The sequence below is a fragment of the Tachysurus fulvidraco genome, chromosome 1 (genome assembly GCF_022655615.1).
Source record: "Tachysurus fulvidraco isolate hzauxx_2018 chromosome 1, HZAU_PFXX_2.0, whole genome shotgun sequence".
NCBI classification, from domain to species: Eukaryota; Metazoa; Chordata; class Actinopteri; order Siluriformes; family Bagridae; genus Tachysurus; species Tachysurus fulvidraco.
The window spans coordinates 12,666,144-12,684,147 of record NC_062518.1 but is presented as its reverse complement, the minus strand read 5'-3'; the positions used below and the strand labels follow the sequence as shown (position 1 = coordinate 12,684,147).

The 18,004-nt window shown below is 40.7% G+C and overlaps 1 protein-coding gene across 2 annotated transcripts in view; it reads left to right on the top strand.

Moving 5' to 3' along the window:
* Positions 1-18,004, top strand: part of ptpn5 (protein tyrosine phosphatase non-receptor type 5) — a 120,571-nt gene continuing 102,567 nt past the window's right edge. The window contains exon 1 of one of the 2 annotated variants that reach the window (XR_007144710.1): positions 1-267. The gene's annotated coding sequence lies outside the window, so the exon portion shown is untranslated. The remainder of the gene's footprint in view (positions 268-18,004) is intronic. The other variant, XM_047822535.1, reaches the window with a different exon arrangement.

Sequence of the window (18,004 nt, the reverse complement as noted above, 5' to 3'; positions counted from 1 at the left end):
AGATAACGCGCACGCACAAACCTCCCACCCCCGCAACATCTCTCTCTCTCTCTCTCTCTCTCTCTCTCTCTCTCTCTCTCTCTCTCTCTCTCTCTCCTCAGCGTGCATCTCTGAGTTTAATAGCCTTGGGTGGATGGGTGTTAGGCCCCACTTCGTTATGCAGTCTTTGCAACGTCTTATTGAGGCTCCGAAAGTATTTTTGCGTGAATATTAATGACGACACACGAGGCAATGCGCTCATTTTTACGACCTTATTCAATCTGAAAGGTAAGTGCATATTTCTGTCGGCCTGCGTAGCCGAAGATTTCTTTGTACGCCATAATATTCCAGGGAAACGGTGTAAGCATTTATTTACTGTATATCAAATGCATGGCACTGAGTCCTCGGGCGCGTATTCTCAATTGTTATGGTAGTCCTTGAGGTTTAGGCTAAAATGTGCTGCTCTTTTTAAGTAATTACCGAATTTCCTGTTGCTCATAGCCATCCTAAAATTAAAGCCGATTTTTTTTTGTCCTATGCTCATATTTATCTTAGTATTTTATACCTATGTGCATGTTCTCATGTGATTTGCTCAACTACCTCTAACGTGGCCAGTGTATTTATAAACTTTGTCATATCTTCATATATTCTAAAGGAACATAGCTAATCCTGAATGACTGAAAACGATGATAATGACACGTTTAGTAATGTAGTACAGCATGTTGCATAATTTGGGAACATTTTTTTTACAACTTCAATTACATGTTTAGAAAGGCATTTTTAATTGTATGTATACTTACTGCATTTATTTACACATTCACCCAAACGGGACACCCATTCATCAATGGTTACAATGCATATTAACAACACACCTACCTGCTTATTATACAGTGTGAAGAATCTGGAGAACCCAGGGTAAGCTCTGTGAGAATATGCAAAAATCAACTTAGTATAGGGATTTCAAGGTTGATTTTTATTCATCAAATCAAATTTCAATAATAAGAATTGAAAAAAAAATTCATCTTTTTTTTCAGATTTTTTAAATTCATAGCCAGTCATTTTGAGAAAAAAAAAAACAATGTGAGCAGATTAAGCATAACCAGAGTAAAATCACAACTAAACCACTAAATGTTTAGTAATATTAATTACTTATTTCTTGTGGCATGTCTTCACCAGAGGCTTCTGCCTTGAACTCAATTTCCCATCAACCTGACAGACTGCAATGTAATGTGACCCAGTCACAAGTTCAAGTTCATTGGATGTCTAATTAAGCATACATTTTCCATATTACCCACACACTTTAAAAGACTCATTTATTAGTTTGCGCAAAGTCTCACTTCAACACACTACTGAAAAGGCCATGGTATTGTTATTTGCTTTTCAGCTTTTAATTATGATTGTTAATTTGACTCCTGTTTTTGCCCTATTTGATTCTGTTTGCCGATTGCCTGACATATGCCTGTTTTTGGATCATGTTGTTTGGATAAGCCTTTTGGATTATGACTGTTGACTGTTCTAATAAACCTACATTTGTATCCAACCCAATCTTCCTCCCTGACAGAAGAAACATGGATGCTGCAGGCATTACTGGCTCAGAGTAAGCTTGTTAGACACAAGAAAATGCGGGAAGATGAAAGGTTTTGGCTTGTCAAATGGGGTGATGAAACATCACCACACCTAAAGCATCACCTTGAATACAACATTGAGCTCTTGTGCTGCAGAACAAAAACAGTAAGAGTTGTCACTTGCTCTCTATATACCAACATATGATTCTGCAATGTGATCTGTATTATTTCAAATGCCTCAAAGAATCATGACTGGTATGCAATCACCGTCAAACTCATATTTAAAATGAATTCATCGGTCATCAATTAAGTTATTCTAAAATGATTGCCATGGTCTGCAAAGAGCTAACAAAAAATGCACAGTATTGATCAGGAGCGGTGTAAAGAAGAATTTCTGAAACATTACTTTGGAAGGCAATCTTCAAGATGTGCAGAAAATGGGACACCATCTTGACATGATCACAAACAGCATATTACTGCAGAATTGATGAACAGAAAAGAAAATAACTCATGGGGGAAACTGTAAAGAAATCTAACAGAGTGGAGGAATATCTGGCAAGTACTGGTCACTCTTTGTCACCTAGGGAACAACATGCCTTGGTCAAACCTGTTGGTGAATTATGGTATAGGTCCCTGTCTCTCTAGCTCAGATTGTTGTTCTAGTAAAGCTAGAGGAAATCTTGGATACCAAATAGCAATTTTTCTGTAAATGCTTCAGATTTTCTTGTTGTTACATGAGCAAATCCCTATATCCATACTCTAAAATCTAGTAGAGAGCCTTTCCAAAAGAGTGGAGGTTAGTAGAGTGGACGTCACTTCCTGTGTTTGAATCGGACATCACTTCCTGTGTTTGAATTGTTTGCCGCAGGTTTTTTCATTTTAGTTAATATTTTATGTTGTAAAATATTTTATGTTGTAAACTAATTATTTAGTTTTCTATCACAGTTAATATTATTCCTCTTCTTCAGAGATGCTTTTTTGTTTCCTGTCTTCAAACAGCTAGCAGAGGAAATCCTCTTCAGATCTTTTTAAAATTCCGATCTGATTCAAGTCAAAGGTATGTACGTAATCAGTATGGCAAACTTTCAGCTTGTCTAGTGTGTGAGCTGCAGGATGTGTATTAACTCTTCCTTCATCATTAGTGTTAATTTTACTTGTGATTAGTGTATTTTAGTTAGCTCTCTGACAGAGAAGATTTTATCTTTAGAGATAGTGTAGCATCCAGACACTAGAGAGGGATAGGGATAGTAGTGTAGTTTCTATAGGGGAAAATCTGGAAGCTTTAGGCCAGGGGTGTCAAATTATAAAACTGAGATAAAGTCACGGGCCAAACTGAATATTTATTGAAAAATTAACTGCAACTGATATGTAATGTTCAACCTTTTTCATATGGAAACAAAATTTAGTTTTGCTTGAACACAGGATTTGGAACAACCAGAGCTTGATATTACAAACACATAAGAAATTAAATTTGAAATAAAAGACACATCAGTGGTGTTCATTTCTTTTTTAAATAAATAAAATAAATTATGACTCTCACTGTATCGTTTTAAGTTACTTTTTGAAGTGGATCTTTTTAAAAACCAAGAACAAAACAACCAAAAATAACAATTTCATTCAATGAAAATCCAACTTTTCGACTATTAACAGTTCATGCCTTGGAGTAGAAAAAGTGCATAAAGAAAACATATATTCAAGCTCAGTTTGCTACACTCTGATTGACTCTGCACATTGATCACATTGATTCTTGCCTTTTATCTGGGCACACAATGTTGCAAACTTTGACCATAAATTATTTGATAACTCTCCCTCATTAAAGGGCTGGGCAGATATTGCAATCTCTGCTGCCACAATAAAGCTAGCCTTTACAGCAGCTTCACTTTTTGATTTTGCTTTCATTAACATAGTCTGCCGGGAAACCAGACTTTTATTCATCTCCTCTGCTTCTCATAATGTTTCGTTTCATAGTGTCTTATGTTATATTCGTTCATTACGGACAAACAGGTCAGTCCTTTATATTCATGAACAGATAATCTGCCTCCCACCTATCTTGAAAGCTTCTATTGTCCATCTTTCATTTGGCCATTTTTGTGGAGGGTGGAATTAACTCGCCCAATGTGACTGTAGCATGGTTGTTAACGACTGTCAACAGAGAATGAGGGGCGCTTGCTGTTTGTGACTACGTTTCAATACAGTTGCAAAGCATTCTGGGATTTGTAGTATTAGCGGAGCATGTGGCTGGCCAGCTGTAATGCACATTTGATATGATCTCGCGGGCTAAATATAATTACGGGCCTGAGTTTGACACCCCTGCTTTAGGCGAAGTTAGTAACCCTAATGGGTGACGACTTAGTGGCTTAGTCTCAAAACCAAAGCCAACGCTAAGGCTTGCCCACGGGAGCACCACTCCTCTCCACTTCACATGTCTAACAGGTTTGCTCTCCTCGGTGAAGCACCCACTGATAAACCTGAAAGAGCTTTGGTTAGAGGAGACTCTATCTTAAGGCATGTGAAATTAGCTAGGCCTTTAGGTGCTCTATCAGCACTGGTTAGGTGTATTCTGGGAGCAGGGTAAATCTTGTTCTGTATACACAAAAGGCCTATTTCTCTCAAATATTGTTCATAAATCAGTCTAAATCTGTGTTAGTGAGCACTTCTCCTTAGCTGAGATAATCCTTCCACCTCATAGGTGTGGCATATCAAGATGCTTATTAGGAAGCATGATTATTGCACAGGTGTCCCTTAGGCTGGCCACAATAAAAGACCACTCTAAAAATGTGCAGTTTTTATCACACATCACAATGCCACAGATGTCGCAAGTTTTGAGGGAATGTGCACTAGGGCTGTAGCTATCGAATATTTTAGTAATCGAGTATTCTACCGAAAATTTAATCGATTAATCAAGTAATCGGTTAAAATATATTTTTGCTTAATTAAAGGGCAATATTAAATATACAAGAGAAAATAAGACGGGTCTCTTAAAATGAACAACTAATTGGTTTCCTTTTTAAGAAAAATCAAGCATTGCGTTAGTTCAGGCAGACGCAGTCATCAAGCTGCATCAGCTGATAATCAGCTGTTCATGACGTGCACCAATCTGGTTATGACATCCATATTATCCGACCCTTTAAATTCCAATTCATTGAGCCGCTTTCTAGCGCATCGCTGCTGCTGCGGTTTAAACTCCCTCCTCCAACCCCGACTCCACCCAGCCGGAACCTGTGTTCGTTGTACCAGTTTACGTTATAAATCTTCATCATGTATTTGTTTTTTTTTCTTCTCTCTCCCTCTCTCTCTCTCTCTCTCTCTCTCTCACTCTCTCTCTCTATTTATTTATTTATTTATTTATTTATGTATTTTTCAAAACATGTAAGCAAGCGTACTTAATACTATCCATGATTAATGGTTCTGCTGTTATTTGGGGGGTCTATTCTATTTTCTAGTTGCTGCTCTCCCCGCTCTGTCTGTGCATGCACACGGAAGGGCGCGGGGATTTTTGCCCAGAACAGAACCATACCGCCAACACTAACTGTATGCTATCATCTAATAAATCCTCATTTGACAAAGTGGTCCTGACTGAACTAAACTTTTATTTTTTAAATGCATAGTATGCAACGCCTACAACAATATTTTCTATCAAAAATAAACATTTAGATATTACTCATTTATTCTCTGTCTGTACTTGTACTTGTGAACAATGACAAAGTTGAGAAGAATTAAGTACATTTAAGTGCCGCACATTCTGGGCTTTAAATGAACCCTTTTCTGAGATGCAAAAACAAAAAAATAAATTACTTTCAAATTACTTTTTTAAAGTATCAAAACTAAGGCATACATTAAAATAATAATGATAATAATCATAATGATAATAATGATAATGATAATAATAATTATCATTATCATTATTATCATTATCATTATTATCATCATTATTATTATTATTATTATTATTATTATTATTATTATTATTATTATTATTATTATTATTATTATTATGTTGGCTTTGTAGAAGCCAACATTCTGATTTCTGTTATAAGCTTATTATTATTATTATTATTATTATTATTATTATTATTATTATTATTATTATTATTATTATTATGTTGGCTTTGTAGAAGCCAACATTCTGATTTCCGTTATAAGCTTATTATTATTATTATTATTATTCTTAGACAAAAATTTATTAAAAAAATGCGGCCCAGGGCGTTCGAGCCACATGCACCAAATTCGGATATGTCATAGACCCTGCTCTGAAGTTTGTTGATTTCGCTGGTTTTTGGGGCGGGGCGGTACGGAAGCTCAAAGTGGCCTTTTTTCCCATAGACTTCCATTATAAACTTTTGAGGTTTGTAACTCGGCAAGTTTTCGAGCGATTTACACCGAACTCAGACAGGTTCTTTAGGACCTTACTCCGGACGAAGTTTTTATTTCGGAGTTCCGACGGAATTTTCAGTTTCCCGTAGTCGACGATCGAACATCCCGTAGACTTGAATAGGGAATTCCGAAAAGTCCTCTAAGCTCTCACACACACAATACATCCAACATTAAGAATTGCATGTACTGTTCTATGCAGTATAATAAGTAGAATCCCATAATGACTGCAGTATTGACATGAAATGTCCAAACCCTCAGTAGCCACTTTTTGCCAAAGGTATCGGCACCCCACCGGGTATTCTGGTGACGTCACTCGACACCACGTGACGTTACGTGTAGCCCCGCCCCCAAAACAAGCGAAATCAAAAATTTGCACAACATGGACATGTGACATATGAAAACACTCAGCACAATGAGGGGAACTGCCCCACGGGTATTCTGGTCACGTCACGTGACGTCACGTGTAGCCCCGCCCCCAAAACAAGCGAAATCAAAAACATGCACAACATGGACATGTGACATATCAAAACACTCAGCACAATGAGGGAAACTGCCCCACGAGTATTATAGTCACGTCACGTGACGTCACTTGTAGCCCCGCCCCCAAAACCAGCGAAATCAAAAATTTGCACAACATGGACATGTGACATATCAAAACACTCAGCACATTGAGGGGAACTGCCCCACGGGTATTCTGGTCACGTGACGTCACGTGTAGCCCCGCCCCCAAAACAAGCGAAATCAAAAATTTGCACAGCATGGACATGTGACATATCAAAACACTTAGCACATTGAGGGGAACTGCCCCACGGGTATTCTGGTTACGTCACGTGACGTCACGTGTAGCCCCACCCCCAAAACAAGGAAAATAAAAAAAATTGCACAACATGAACATGTGATATATCAAAACACTCAGCACAATGAGGGGAACTGCCCCACGGGTATTATGGTCACGTCACGTGACGCCACGTGTAGCCACGCCCCCAAAACAAGTGAAATCAAAAAGCATGGACATGTGATATATCAAAAAAATCAGCACAATGAGGGGAACTGCCCCACGGGTATTAAGGTCACATCACGTAACATCACGTGAGGTCACATGTAGCCCCGCCCCAAAAACAAGCAAAATGAAAAATTTGCACAACATGGACATGTGACATATCAAAACACTCAGCACAATGAGGGGAACTGCCCCACGGGTATTATGGTCACGTCACGTGACGCCACGTGTAGCCACGCCCCCAAAACAAGTGAAATCAAAAAGCATGGACATGTGATATATCAAAAAAATCAGCACAATGAGGGGAACTGCCCCACGGGTATTATGGTCACGTGACGTGACGTCACGTGTAGCCCCGCCCCCAAAACAAGCGAAATCAAAAGTTTGCACAACATACACATGTGACATATCAAAACACTCAGCCCAATGAGGGGAACTGCCCCATGGGTATTCTGGTCACGTCACGTGACGTCACGTGTAGCCCCGCCCCCAATACCAGCGAAATCAAAAATTTGCACAACATGGACATGTGACATATCAAAACACTCAGCACAATGAGGGGAAATACCCCACGGGTATTCGGATCACGTCACATGCTCATGTCTGCTCACCTCCAAAAGTATTGGCACTCTAGTGGTCCAGTAGCTTTCATAATCCTTCTGTCCACTTGCCTCCAAAATGCACCGGCTTTTGCGAATTCTTGCACCGTCAAAGCCAACATCAAATTTTGTCGCGATGAACTTTACAAATCTAGTTATTATTATTCTTCTTAGACAAAAATTTATTTAAAAAAATGCGGCCCAGGGCGTTCGAGCCACATGCACCAAATTCGGATATGTCGTAGACCCTGGTCTGAAGTTTGTTGCTTCTATTTTTCTAAGAGATCGGAATTCCGGCATTCCCGGTACGGAAGCTCAAAGTGGCCTTTTTCCCCATAGACTTCCATTATAAACCTTTGAGGATTGTAACTCGGCAAGTTTTCGAGCGATTTACACCGAACTCGGACAGGTTCTTTAGAACCTTACTCCGGACGAAGTTTTTATTTCGGACTTCGACGGAATTTTCGGTTTTCCGGTAGTCGACGATCGAACATCCCATAGACTTGAATGGGGAATTCCGAAAATTCCTCTAAGCTCTCACACACACAGCGTGCGCAGAGCTCAGGCACGGCTTCTCTCTCTGTGATCCACGCAGTATGATAATAAGTAGAATCCCATAATGACTGCAGTATTGACATGAAATGTCCAAACCCTCAGTAGCCACTTTTTGCCAAAAGTATTGGCACCCCACCAGATATTCTGGTGACGTCTCTCGACACCACGTGACGTCACGTGTAGCCCCGCCCCCAAAACAGGCGAAATCAAAAATTTGCACAACATGGACATGTGACATATCAAAACACTCAGCACATTGAGGGGAACTACCCCACGGGTATTCTGGTCACGTCATGTGACGTCACGTGATGTCACATGTAGCCCCGCCCCGAAAACAAGCAAAATTAAAAAGTTGCACAACATGGACATGTGACATATCAAAACACTCAGCACAATGAGGGGAACTGCCCCACGGGTATTCTGGTCACGTGACCTCACGTGAGGTCACATGTAGCCCCGCCCGTAAAACAAGCAAAATCAAAAGTTTGCGCAACATGGACATGTGACATATCAAAACACTCAGCACTTTGAAAGGAACTGCCCCACGGGTATTCTGGTCACGTCACGTGACGTCACATGATGTCACATGTAGCCCCGCCCCTAACACTAGCAAAATTAAAAATTTGCACAACATGGATATGTGACATATCAAAACACTCAGCACAATGAGGGGAACTACCCCATGGGTATTCTGGTCACGTCACGTGACGTCACGTGTAGCCCCGCCCCCAAAACAAGCAAAATCAAAAATTTGCACAACATGGACATGTGACATATCAAAACACTCAGCACAATGAGGGGAACTGCCCCACGGGTATTATGGTCACGTCACGTGCCGTCACGTGATGTCACATGTAGCCCCGCCCCAAAAATAAGCAAAATTAAAAATTTGCACAACATGGACATGTGACATATCAAAACACTCAGCACAATGAGGGGAACTGCCCCACGGGTATTATGGTCACGTCACGTGATGTCACATGTAGCCCCACCCCAAAAACAAGCAAAATTAAAAATTTGCACAACATGGACATGTGACATATCAAAACACTCAGCACAATGAGGGGAACTGCATCACGGGTATTCTGGTCACGTCACGTGATGTCACGTGAGGTCACGTGTAGCCCCGCCCCCAAAACAAGCGAAATCAAAAATTTGCACAACATGGACATGTGACATATCAAAACACTCTGCACAATGAGGAGAACTGCCCCACGGGTATTCTGGTCACGTCACGTGACGTCACGTGTAGCCCTGCCCCCAAAGCAAGTGAAATCTAAAATTTGCACAACATGGACATGTGACATATCAAAACACTCAGCACAATGAGGGGAACTGCCCCACGCGTATTCTGGTCACGTCACGTGATGTCACGTGAGGTCACGTGTAGCCCCGCCCCCAAAACAAGCGGAATCAAAAATTTGCACAACATGGACATGTGACATATCAAAACACTCAGCACAATGAGGGGAACTGCCCCACGGGTATTCTGGTCACGTCACGTGACGTCACGTGTAGCTCCGCCCCCAAAAGAAGCGAAATAAAAAATTTGCACAACATGGACATGTGACATATCAAAACACTCAGCACAATGAAGGGAACTGCCCCACGGGTATTATGGTGACGTCACGTGACGTCACGGGTAGCCCCGCCCCCAAAACAAGCGAAATCAAAAATTTGCACAACATACACATGTGACATATCAAAACACTCAGCACAATGAGGGGAACTTCCTCACGGGTATTCAGATCACGTCACATGCTCATGTCTGCTCACCTCCAAAAGTATTGGCACCCTAGCTGTCCAGTAGCTTTCACAATCTTTCTTTCCACTCGCCTCCAAAATGCAGCAGCCTTTGCAAATACTTGCACCGTCAAAGCCAACATCAAAGTTTGTCGCAACAAACTTTACAAATCTAGTTATTATTATTATTCTTAGACAAAAATGTATTTAAAAAAATGTGGCCCAGGGCGTTCGAGCCACATGCACCAAATTCGGATCTGTCATAGATCCTGGTCTGAGGTTTGTTGCTTCTATTTTTCTAAGCGATCGGAATTCTGGCATTCCCGGTTCGGAAGCTCAAAGTGGCCTTTTTTCCCATAGACTTCCATTATAAAATTTTGAGGTTCATAACTCGGCAAGTTTTTGAGCGATTTACACCGAACTCGGACAGGTTCTTTAGGACCTTACTCCGGACCAAATTTTTATTCCGGAGTTCCGACAGAATTTTCGGTTTTCCCGTAGTCGACGAACGAACATCCCATAGACTTGAATAGGGAATTCCGAAAAGTCCTCTAAGCTCTCACACACACAATACATGCAACATTAAGAATTGCATGTACTGTTCTATGCAGTATAATAAGTAGAATCCCATAATGACTGCAGTATTGACATGAAATGTCCGAACCCTCAGTAGCCACTTTTTGCCAAAAGTATTGGCACCCCACCGGGTATTCTGGTGACGTCACTCGACACCACATGACGTCACATGTAGCCCCGCCCCCAAAACAAGCGAAATCAAAAATTTGCACAACATGGACATGTGAGACATCAAAACACTCAGCACAATGAGGGGAACTGCCCCATGGGTACTCTGGTGACGTCACGTGACGTCACGTGAGATCATGTGAAAATTTAAAATTTGCACAACATGGACATGTGACACATCAAAACACTCAGCACAATGAGGGGAACTGCCCCATGGGTATTATGGTCACATCACGTGACATCACGTGTAGCCCCGCCCCCAAAACAAGCGAAATCAAAAATTTGCACAACATGGACATGTGACATATCAAAACACTCAGCACAATGAGGGGAACTGCCCCACGGGTATTCTGGTCACGTCACGTGATGTCATATGTAGCCCCACTCCAAAAACCAGCAAAATTAAAAATTTGCACAACATGGACATGTGACATATCAAAACACTCAGCACAATGAGGGGAACTGCCCCACGGGTATTATGGTCACGTCACGTGCCGTCACGTGATGTCAAATGTAGCCCCACCCCAAAAACAAGCAAAATTAAAAATTTGCACAACATGGACATGTGACATATCAATACACTCAGCACAATGAGGGGAACTGCCCCACGGGTATTCGGATCACGTCACATGCTCATGTCCACTCACCTCCAAAAGTATTGGCACCCTAGGAGTCCAGTAGCTTCCACAATCTTTCTGTCCACTCGCCTCCAAAAAGGACCAGCCTTTGCGAATACTTGTACCGTCAAATCCAACATCAAAGTTTGTCGTGACAAACTTTACAAATCTAGTTATTATTATTATGTCAGGGTTCTGGTATTTTATAGACAAGCTAACTCCATGATGTTATACCTTTTGTGCTTTTTATTACAGAAAAATGACAGTGGTTAAATTACATTATGGTACAGGCAATGTAATGGTTGGCCATTTAAGCTGCTCTAGAACAGTGGAGACAATATTTGGTCTGTGTAAAGTACCCTTTTAGTGCCTGGCCACAAAAGTCTATGTGCACCTGTCTATGAGGGAGGAAGTTGTTTATTGGGTCTACAACTCTCTGTGACTGGAACATGCATGTATCAACTGTACACAAAAATGAATGGAGAACACATTCTGGTGAGAAGGACTAAGAAAGGATGATGAGCACTTTGTCATGCCTTGCTCTGTTTGTGCTCAACTTCGCACATAAAAAACATATGGGCCTCAAAGACCCCATACCAATTCCTAATGCCCTTGGTTACATATTGCCCTAGATGCCTTTTCTATTATTGATAGATTCACCAATGTTAGGCATCTCATTTACCTCCCCAAATTTACTTCATTATACACAGCCAAAATCTTGTATTGGGAAATTTTCTGTCATGGTCTCCCAGAAACACTGGTAAAATTACATTTACATTACATTTACGGCATTTAGCAGACACCCTTATCCAGAGTGACTTACAACTGAGCAACTGAGGGTTAAGGGCCTTGCTCGGGGGCCCGGCAATGGCAGCTTGGTGGACCTGGGGTTTGAACCCATGACCTTCCAATTTACTTGCAGAGAGTGTAATTTGGGGTAAAAATTCACTTCCAGAGGGAGGCAACCCTGGGATACTACCTGGGATACTTTCCTTGGGATACTACCTCATCCAATCATGCATGATACTTCTGGGAGACTGTTGGTAAATGTCTCTGCAGTAGTGGATGTAAATTTACGTTTAACACGGTGGCAAATTGCAAATATTGTGTCTGAAACGCAATTTAAATGAAATGAGATAATGGTCAGAGATAGCTTCTGATTGAGGCACTCTGACTATATTTTCTATATTTAATCTGAGGGTTAGCACGAGATGAAGAGTGTGACCTCTACTATGAGTGGGTCCTATTACAAACTCTTTGACCCGGCTGGTAGTTTGGGTGGGGACACCTCCTGAGATCTGCTTGGATCTTCTGGGCTCTGATCGCTCCCTGTAGCCTCACATGAGCGCTTTCCCATACCCTTTTGCTTTTTCTGTCATCCACCGCAGGAACATCAGAAGGTTCATCAGACCAAGGGAACATGGGTGGTTGGTATCCTAGAACACACTTGAAAGGGGTAAGTCCCGTAGATGAGTGAGTGAGGGAGTTTCTAGCATATTTGGCCCAAGGTAGAAATTCAGCCCAACGTTCTTGTTCCTGACTACAGTAGGATCTGAGGTAACATCCTAGTTCCTGATTCACTCTCTCCACTTGCCAATTAGCTTGGGGATGTTAGCCTGATGTTAAGCTTACATTGACATCCAGCTGTTTACAAAAAGCTTGCCATAACCAAGACGTCAATTGTGGGCCCCTGTCTGAAACTATATTTTTGGGTATACCATAGACTCGAAACGCATGATGAAACAGGGTTTGTGCAGTCTCCATAGCAGTGGGTAACCCCTTTAGTGGGACTAGATGACAGGCTTTAGAAAATCAATCGACTATTATCAGAATTGTGGTGTGACCCATAAAGCTGGGAAGATCAGTGACGAAATCCACCACCAGATGGGACCAAGGTTGATGAGGGATAGGTAGAGGTTCCAACAGACCAGCTGGGAGTTTTCGTGGTGTCTTGGATTGAGCACACACACTGCAAGACTTAACATACATAGACACATCATTAGACAAATTTGGCCACCAGAAAGAATTACGGACCAGTTCCTCTGTTCGCTGAATACCAGGGTGTCCCGAGCTCAGAGACTTATGCACCCATTGGATGATGCGTTTACAAAGGGATTCAGGAACATATTGGAGTGATGGGGGACATTCTGGTGGTGTTGGTTCAGTTTGCTGCTCTCTTTGTATCTATTGCATTATATCCTAGCGAATGGGTGCCACAATTACTGATGAGGGTAAAATTGGTCCTTGGCAACAGGAGTTGTCTTCAGACTCGTATCTTCTGGGCAGTGCATCCGCTTTACCATTTTTACTTCCTTGGGCGATATGTGAGTGTGAACTGACATCTTGTAAAAAAAAAATAGTGACCATCTCGCTTGTCTTTGATTCAGACGTTTTGCACTCTTAATATATTCCAAGTTTTTGTGATCAGTAATCAACTAAAATGGACAACAAGCTCCCTCCAACCAGTGTCTCCAGTGTCTCCATTCTGACAGCACTTCCTTAATGGATAGTAATTCCTTGTTTCCCACATCATAGTTTTTCTCAGCCATGGATAACTTTCTAGAAAAGAACGTACATGGATAGAGTTTACCAGGGTTACCATGCCTCTGAGACAGAACTGCTCCGATGCCCACGTCAGAAGTGTCTACCTCCACTATGAATGGTTGGTCTGGATCTGGGTGTTTTAGAATTGGAGCAGTAGTAAAGCTGATCTTTAAGGTCTCAAATGCAGTCTGGGCTTGTGTCGTCCATAGTAACTTCTTGGGGCTACCTTTAAGCAGTGACGTGAGTGGAGCTGCAATGGAGCTGTAGTTTCTGTTGAATCTCCTATAGAAATTTGCGAATCCATGGAATCTTTGTAATTCTTTGACCGTAGTTGGACGGGGCCACTCTGTAACTGCTTCAACCTTCCTAGTGTCCATCTCCACTCCATGATGACTGATTCTGTAGCCTAGAAAATAGGTACTTGAAACATGAAATTCACATTTTTCGGCCTTAACATGCAACTGATTATACAATAGGTGGGAGAGAACTTCCTTCACATGATGGATGTGTTGCTCGTGTCTTTGAGTAAATCAGGATGTCATCAATGTAAGCAATAACATGATGGTTTAGGATATCTCTGAAGATCTCATTGATGAATGACTGAAGCACCGACGGTGCAATAGAAAGGCCATATGTCATCACTAAGTATTCATAGTGCCTCAGTGGTAACAAATGCAGTCTTCCACTCTTCGCCCTCTCTGACCTTGATTAAGTTATATGCACTACGAAGATCAAGTTTGGTAAAAATGGTAGCTTCACATAACTGTTCTAATGCTGAGGGAAATAAAGGAAGTGGGTACCTGTTCTTGATTGTCACAGAATTAAGACCACAATAATCAATGCAAGGGCGGAGACCACCATCCATTTTTTCAACGAAGAAGAATCCAGATGCTGCTGGTGATGTTGATGGATGGATGAATCCAAATTCCAAAGCCTCTTCAATATACTGTTCCATGGCCTGTGTTTCTGGTATGGTTAATGGATAGACCTTAATTTTGGGAGGTGCAGTGTTTGGTAGAAGGTCTATGGCACAGTCCCAAGGGCAATGTGGGGGTAACTTAGCAGCTTTACTTTTGCCAAAGACTTCCTTGAATTCTAGGTACTCTGCAGGAACATTAACTGATTTGTTAGTGATTGGGCTCTCAAAACTTGTAGATAAACATGGAAGTTGTACATGACCTTGTAAACATTTGTTATGGCAGTATGGTGACCACTTGGTAATTTCCCTGGAAACCCAAGAGATTTGTGGATCGTGGATGGTTAGCCATGGATTTCCTAGAACCACTGGATGTTGAGGTGTAGTTGTGACATAAAATGAGTGGAACAGACCGATCTTGACTGAAACGGGAATGGTTTGATGTGTGATACCATTGCCAATGGGTTGCCATGGAATTACAGGTATGTTGAGTTTTGTAACCAGTTCATGATGGATTAGGTTTAGAGCTGATCCCGAATCTATTAGCGGTAAAACACATTGGGCCTGGCTTATATCAGTGATAGTCATAAGTAGTAGTAGCCTTTATTGTCACTGGTCACAGGTGCCATGAAATTAGCCATCAACCTGTCCATACATACAAAACATACAATATGACAAGGTGGGGACAAGACAGGTAATTGAAAAGAAATACAGCATAACATGAGGTAAGGGAGGAAAAAAAAACAACCCCCAGCCTATGCTCCGGTGGGGAGTACAGTGTGGGAACAGGAAACAGGGAGAGGTTCCAACAGACCAAGAAGAGATAAGGAGAGTGAAACATTTATTGAGCAGATTAGCTGGATGCATACTCACTTTACTCAGTGTAGGCTTGTTGGGGCAAAAAACGACATTGATGTCCTGGTTGACCATAGTAAAAACGGAGTTTCTGTACCCGTCGCCGCTCTCATTCCTCCATGGATGGTTTAGTGAATCCGATCTGCATGGGTTCGCCAGGCTCCAGATAACTAGCAGCTGAGGCAGTCATTGAAGTAGTAAATGGGCTCGTGGGACTGTTACGAAGCAGATTATCAACGCAGATAGCCATAGATATTAGTTGTTGTAAATCCATCTCCATACCCTTACATGCTATCTCTGACTGTAACAGGATGTATACCACGTTTAAATATTGGCTTCAATGCTGTATCGTTCCATCCACTTTGTGCTGCTATTGTACGAAAATTGACAGCGTATTCAGCAGATGTACGATTGCCTTGGCACAAATCCAGTAACTGCATAGAAACATCATGTCCCCCTGCAGGGTACTCAAAAACTTCACGAATCTGCTTGCAGAAGTTTGTGAATGATGTACGTAACAGATCATCTTGATCCCACACAGCAGAGGCCCATTCGAGAGCTTTCCCAGTAAGCAAAGCCATCATGAAAGAACATTTGGTGGTCTCGTGAATGAAGGCCTCAGGTGATCAAAATAGATAGAGCATTGGCGTATAAACCCCTTGCATTTTTCAGCTGTACCGTCTAATTTCAGGTAATGAAAATCTTACCGCCTTAGGTCGAGTGGAGGGGAGAGATTGTATACAGATGTGGCCTTTAAGAATGAATGTCTGCTCCTGCGGCATTCGGCAATTCGTGCCGCAGCGTACTGCAGCTTTCTGCACTTCTGTTCGGGGGCTATCTTAGCAATCACCTTAATGTGTTTCGCTTCACAGAATATATACAAAAATAATGTTTATATTATTAATTTACATTTAAAATTTTTTGATTTTTTATTTTACTTCACATTACATCAGAATTGTGAGAAAACATCCACAATAAAATATAATTATAAAGATGTATGAAACACCGTTGGCTATGGGATTTTTTAAATTAACATTTGTTCTTCTTATTATTATTATTATTATATGTTACCTACATTTACTCAAATAATAGCAATGTAAAATATAAAGGAAATCACAGTTCAATTTAGGCATAACATAAGTGACATTAAGAGATTTTATTTTAGAGATATTTATAGAAATATCTCCAAAATCATTTATTTGCATTGCCTTCTGTATTGCATTCATTTTGTACATTTACAGGTGCACAAATACTGGTTAATTTTAATTTCATTGAGACACTGCTGTGTTCTGTATTGATCGATGTTCTGTAAATTTGTACTTAACAAGCCTAAACCATGTTACTCAAATTGTTAATATTGTTATTATTATTATTATTATTATTATTATTATTATTATTAGTAGTAGTAGTAGTAGTAGTATTAGTAGTATTCAAAAATATATACTTAGCTGTAATATAGTTTGTGTTCATTTTTTCTCATAAGGGAAAATTATTATTATTATTATTATATGTATTATTTATTATTTACTGACATTAAAAATGGTCGAAATGGTTTCAAAACAATCTCCTGACTTTGAAATATACCAGCCTGTAATTGTGCATTAACATTTCTGCCTGTAATCTTTCTGCCGTCACCGATCATCACGTCTAGGTGCTTAGAACTCAGAACACACACAGTCTTGTTATTTTAGACACTGACACACACACACACACACACACACACACACACACACACACACACACACACACACACACCAAAAGCATGGCATAATTTATTGTGAATAAAACTTCCTTTACACCTCTTATGCTTTTTATTCTATTTATTATAGACCTCATGAAATTATGCCATGTTTTTAAGTAAAATAAGCAGAAATTATAAAATATTATTTTGGATAACCACTGGCTGGTGTATGTCAAACATCCCCAGGTCAAAGCTGACTGAAGCAACTAAATTCATAAATCAGAGAGAGAACAAATATGATTTGAATATGAAAACACAATGCAACGTGTGTGTGTGTGTGTGTGTGTGTGTGTGTGTGTGTGTGTGTGTGTGTGTGTGTGAGTGTAGCATTATTTCGGTAGATATTTTGCCCTCTGCTAGGCAAAGGCATATCAAAAGTGTGACATATTTACAAATGTGTATCTTTTTTTTCTGGAGGCCTACTGAAATGCAATGTCCAATATGTGTGTGTGTGTGTGTGTGTGTGTGGGTGTGTGTGTGTGTGCATGCATGCACGCACGCACATTTGCGTGTGTTGGTGAAATGTTTACAAATGTGTAGCTTTTGTTCTGTCTGGAGGCCAACTGAAATGCAATGCCCAATGCTTTGAACAGTGTTTGACTGTGTGTGTGTGTGTGTGTGTGTGTGTGTGTGTGTGTGTGTGTGTGTAACATCATTTCGGTAGATCATATTCTGCCCTCTGCTAGGCAAAGGCATATCAAAAGTGTGAAATATTTACAAATGTGTGGCTTTTTTTTTGTCTGGAGGCCTAATGAATTGCAATGCCCAATTT